The following is a 6,000-nucleotide window of genomic DNA, read 5'->3' on the forward strand; positions in this document are numbered from 1 at the left end:
TCAGAGATCCCTTAGACTGTCCTCGTTCTTTTTAATTATTTTCTGTTTTATCCTTTCAGCTTGGGTCATTTCCTTTAGTATTTTGTCCAGATTGCTAATCTGTTCTTCTGTATCATCTCTCTCCTATTGAGTCCCTCTCATGAATTTTTCATTTCAAGTATTGTATTCTTCATTTCTGATTGGTTCCTCTTTATAGTTTCTAATTCTTTGTTGAAGTTCTCATGGAGTTCATCCATTCTTCTCCCAAGATCAATGAGCATCCCTATGGCTCTTGGTTTTTACTCTTTGTCATGTAGATTATCTCTCTTTCGTTCACTTCTTTTTCTGGGTTATTGCCCTGTTACCTCACCTCAAATGCATTCCTTTGTCAACTCATTTTGCCTCTTTCTCTATGCTTATATCCATGTATTAGGTAGGTCAGCTACATCTCTCAATCTTGAGAGGTAGCCTTATATAAAAAATGCCTTATGAGGCCCAGCAATGTGCTTCCTTCTCATCACCAGTTCCCAATGTTCCATGAGTGATCCCTGTATGGGCTACATGTGTCCTGTTATGGCAGAGTTTCTCTTGTTGCATGTGACTGGGGGTGCTAGGCTGTCCCCTGGACAGCTTGTGGTAATGCTCAGCTGTGTGTGGCTGCTTTGGTCCTTTCAATCACTCTTTTTCAGGCATGGGAAGCCCCAGCACAGTTGGCTGCGAGGTCTAACAGCACATTCCTATTGCAGTTTTTCTGTTAAGTGGGTAGGCCTCTAGTGTGTCCAGTTGCTAGACTCAGGGGCATATAATTGTCACACTCCTCTGGCCTGTAAGGTTGTCAGCTCTCTCAGGATTGCAGCCTAAGTTGGGCTGGCCCCAGGCATGAGAGCACCCAATTATTTCAGGCTTTGGAAGGTTCAGCTGATCCCCTATGTGGCTGTTTGTGAAGCACAAGTCTGCTGCAGCTGGGCACAAGGCACAAGGCCACCCTTCCCATCAACACAGTCCTGCCCCTGCATGTGCCCCAACCCACTGAAGCAGACCCAGTTGCCCCACTGCACAGGCCTTACACACTCCACCAATGCCCCCCACATTCCACCTGTTCCTTGCACATGCCTGACCCTGCAGAGGTGGACCCATGTGCCAGGCTGCAGAAGTTCCAGGAACCCAGCCTTTGTGGGCTCACAGATTGTCCAAGGGCTTGCTGTTGCATGGGGCCAGTCCTTAGGGAGGCCTGCTTGCCCTGGCTGAGCTGGATTAAATGGGTGCTGTAGTGGATGGGGCAGACACCTGGGCCAACAGACCAGGGGATGTACTTCCTTGGCATTTGCCAGTTTCTGTGTCAATATGCCTGTACTAGGTCACATTAATGGCTGCCCCAATTAGTCCATGGGGGGATGTAACCTCTCACTGAGATGGACCCAGAACCTATCAAGTAAGTCTCATTTCACCAAAGGACTGCACACCTTTCTTTCTGGTGATTTAAGGTTGTTTTCCAAAATAGTTAATTTGTCCACAGGCCCTTTAAGAGAAGGCTTTTCCCCCTTATGTCCTATAGGTTTTCTGGGTGTATTCTTCACACTTGTTAGTAGCCAGAAAAACCAGATATTATGTCATTTGTCTTGGTTGTGCTGTGTACAAAAGCTTCTTTTAGCAGTAATGCTCCCTCACTCAGATCCCCTGCTCCCCCAGGGAAGGCTTCATACCTTAGGATTGCTCCTGGCTGGTCATGAAATACCAGAGTTCAAGACTGGCTTTTTTCTCTCCAGAAAGGAATTTCTCCCTCTTCCACCTGAGTCAGCATTGTCCCTTATTGTGGGAGTTCTTTTTATCCAGTTTTCAGTTCTCTCTCAGGGATAATTGTTCCAAGAGTAGTTGTAAATTTCTTGTGTCTGTGGGAGGAGGTGAGTTCAGAGTCCACATACACTGCCATCTTGACATGGTTAGCAGTGTTTAATTTTAGCTTTCTTTTGGTAGTTACTGTCATAATTCTATACAGTGTGCTTATGCTTCTCTGAAATATTGAACTTAGAAATCATTTATTAAATATCTGCTATAAAAAATGAAGATTTAAACTTCATTTATAAAAGAAAACTTCTATTCAAGTGTAGTATATTATACTGGATAAGAATGCATTTTTAAGATCCAGACCTCTCAGAATTGTAGAAACACCTGACACTTATTAACTGTTTAACCTTGATCAAGTTACAGAGATGTTATGAGGTTAAATTAACTAATATATGTAATATATAGAGAACAGTACTAGCAAATAGTATGCAATATTACCTATTATTATCATTTATCACAATACTCTCTATTATTGTTATCATTCTGAATATGGCTATTTCCCTATTTAGTAAAGTTTATTTATTTACCCATTTGTCATTAAAGAAGTACACTTTGATGTGAATTGGGGACAATAATCACACTGTAAATAAGAACATATTTAGAATCCAAGGATGATAAAAATAAAATATATTAAACTGCAGCATGAAGCTAAAGCTATTATTAAAGAAAATCTTAGAACCCTATATAAATTTTATATAAACAAAATTTTAACAATGATACGAATACTACTTTAAAGAAGTTAGGAAAAGAAGAGCATACTAGACTCGAGAAAGTGGAAGGAAGGAAAGAATATGGAGAAAAAGAAGGCATCTATTAAGTAAAGAAAATGTAGAAAAAAGATTAGCAATATCAGAAACTGATTTGATAAAGCTTATAAATTGATAAATCCCCATGAGGTTTGTTGAGAAGAGAAAGAATACACGAATTACTGATATTTAGACTAAAAAATAGAGATCTCATTCAAAACCCTATAAGTTTTATTAATAATAAAAAGTGTTTATGAATAATTCCTGTCAGTAAAATAGGAATAAATGTTAAACTGACTCTAGAAGAAATAGAAAATTTGAATACTTTCAAATCTCTTAAAGAAATTAAATTTTTATTTAAAATCCATAGCTAGATAAATTGAAACATGGATGTTTTCAATGGTAAATTTTTCAAGCATGAGGGATCAAATTAATATCTGTACTACATGATTTTTCCAGAAATTGCAAAAAAAGAGATTACCATCATATTTTATGAGGTCACTTTGGCATAGCTATCAAATCTGGTTGAATAATACATCTAAGAAAAATGTTAATTAGTTTTCTAAATACAGATGTAAAAATCTTAAAATCTTTTCAAAACAACACAACAGTGAATAAAAATGATAATATATCATGACAAAGTGAAGTTTACTCCAGTAATATAAGAAAGGTGTAACTTTCCATTTTTTTTAATGTTTATTTTTTTATTTCTTTATTTTTTGAAGAAGATTAGCCCTGAGCTAACATCTGCTGCCAATGCTCCTCTTTTTTGTTGAACAAGACTGGCCCTGGGCTAACATCCATGCCCATCTTCCTCTACTTTATATGTGGGATGCCTGCTGCAGTATGGCTTCACAAGTAGTGCATATGTCTGCACTTGGGATCCAAAGTGGCAACCCCAGGTCACCAAAGCAGAACATGCAAAGTCAACCACTGCACCACCGGGCAGGCCACAGGGTTTATCTATTTAAAGTCAATCAACATAATTCATTGCATTAACAAAACAAAAAAGAAAAAATCATACGATTAAGTAGATGCAGGAAAAAAATTTTAATAATATCCTCACAAATTAATGATAAAAATTTTAACAACCAGATATATTCTTGAAACCAATGAATTTTCTTATTCTAAAAAAAGGTATTATACCCATCTAGTTTTATTACAGCCGTGACAAATAGTATGGGTATCAAGGAGGTAATATAACAATTTATGGATAAATAAATAAGAAAGAAACTAGGCGAATTAAAATCTGGAGTTTGGTTGCCAGGGATCAGAGTGCTTACCAATTACAGAAACCTGAATCACAGGAGCAGGGGAAGAAGCTGCTAATTGCAACAAAACCTGGGTTGGGAAGACTCAAGGACTAGGACTGCCAAATGGATCGCTTCCAAGCAGCATCTTCCACATGACTTGACTTCCTCACAGTATAGCAGCTTCAGAATAGTCATGTTTCTTATTTCTTACACTAGGGCTCAGGAGTCCATGGCTGAATGCTTCAGTGAACAAAGATGCTGCGTTTTTCGCTCATTCTAATCTATATGCAAACCCTAATTCACTCCCCTGGTTTATCTCACACCTCACTCCGGCCCTTCACTGTGCCTGGTATCCTTGAAGTCACAGTACATCCAGGTCACTGTTTCTAGAAAACATCTATTTGACGTTCTGACTCGGAGTTACATGCTTGGCTTTGGGTGTTCATTTCATGAAGACAGTAAAAGAGGGTTAAAAGTTCTCATAGATAAACTTTCAAACTACTTTCACTTAAGAATGTGTTCTGTGAGTTCATGCTTCAATTTTAACCTCTTCCTTATTGGTACCAATGTATTTTCTGAATCCTTGGTATTTTACAAGGTGAATAAGTTCACTGCTCATCACATCTCATCACTTCTCATCATTATCAATAATTTGGAAGCCCGTTAGAACTTGTCTTCAAATATATCCCTTTACGCTTAGAAACCTGAATTTTATGTCTGCTTTTCTTCACATTTTTATCATGTATGTATGTATCTTTTTTCATGATATTAAATTTACTTAAATAAAAATGATTGTGGTCATTCATCTACAACATATTTTCTGCTCAGAGTTATGTTTGTGAGCCTGGCAATTACTGTTTTATTGTCTCTCAGTTCCACAATCACTCTTTTTGCCTGCTCTGTTCAAATGAATCTGGACTCTTTATACTTTTTGTTCTTACTCAGCTGGCACAGTTTCAGTAGAGGGTCCTAGAAAGACATTGCAGGAAGAAATGATTTTGATTCCTGGTTCCAGTCTACTTCTCTAGGCAGGCTCCAGCAGTACACATAGATTTTCCAGGGCCTGGCTTCTGTGGCAGCTATAGCCCTGGAAGTTATTTCCCACATGACTGCTCTACTAAGCCCTAGAGGTAATATGGAGTGTCCTTTCCTCCTCGATTTTTTGGACGACTTTGAGAAGGATTGGCATTAATTCTTTAAACGTTTGGCAAAATTCTCCAATGAAGTCATCTGGTCTTGGGCTTTTCTTCTTTGGGAGGGCTTTGATTACTAATTCAATCTGCTTACTAGTAATTGGTTTGTTCACATTTTCTCTTTCTTCCTGATTCCTTCTTGGTAGGTTGTATGTTTCTCAGAATTTTTCCATTTCTTCTAGATTGGCCAGTTTGTTGGCACATAGTTTTTCATAGTACCTTCTTATACAGTCATGCATCACGTAATGGTGGGGATGCATTCGGAGAAATGCATCATTAGATGACGTCATCATTATGTGAACATTGTACTTACATAAACCTACATGGTATATCCTAATATGTACTAGGCTATATGGAATAGCCTATTTCTCTCAGGCTGCAAACCTGTACAGCATGTTACTGTACTAAATACTGTAGGCAATTGTAACACAATAGTAAGTATTCATGTACCTAAACATATCTAAATATAGAAAAGGTAAAGTAAAAATATGGCATAGAAGATAAAAATTGTACACCTGTATAGGGCACTTACCATGCATGAAGTTTGCAGGACTGGAAATTGCTCTGGGTGAGTCAGTGAGTGAGTGGTGAGTGAATGTGAAGGCCTGGAGGTAGTGGCTGCTCTTTATGAGTGTCCTCTCTACTTCCAATTAGATAAGACTTTGTTACTTCAATCCCCTATTATAGTTAATAAATCTTTATATTAAATTTTCTCTGTTCAGATTACTTTCTGATTCTCTTTCCTTCAACCTAGATTGCTATTCTTTATGTGTATAGCTATAGTTCATTCTTTTTCACTACCTATGGCATTCTTTTTAAAATTTGCTTTTAGTTTGCATTTCTCTGATCACTAATAATTTGCATGCCTATTAATATGTCTATTGGCAATTTATGTTTCTCCCTACCAACTTTCATAGGTAATATTGTTTAATCCACACAACAACCTTGAGAGGTAGATATTATATTCCCAAATTCATGTGTGAG

Source organism: Equus quagga, chromosome 4 (genome assembly GCF_021613505.1).
Source record: "Equus quagga isolate Etosha38 chromosome 4, UCLA_HA_Equagga_1.0, whole genome shotgun sequence".
In the NCBI taxonomy this organism is placed as follows: Eukaryota; Metazoa; Chordata; class Mammalia; order Perissodactyla; family Equidae; genus Equus; species Equus quagga.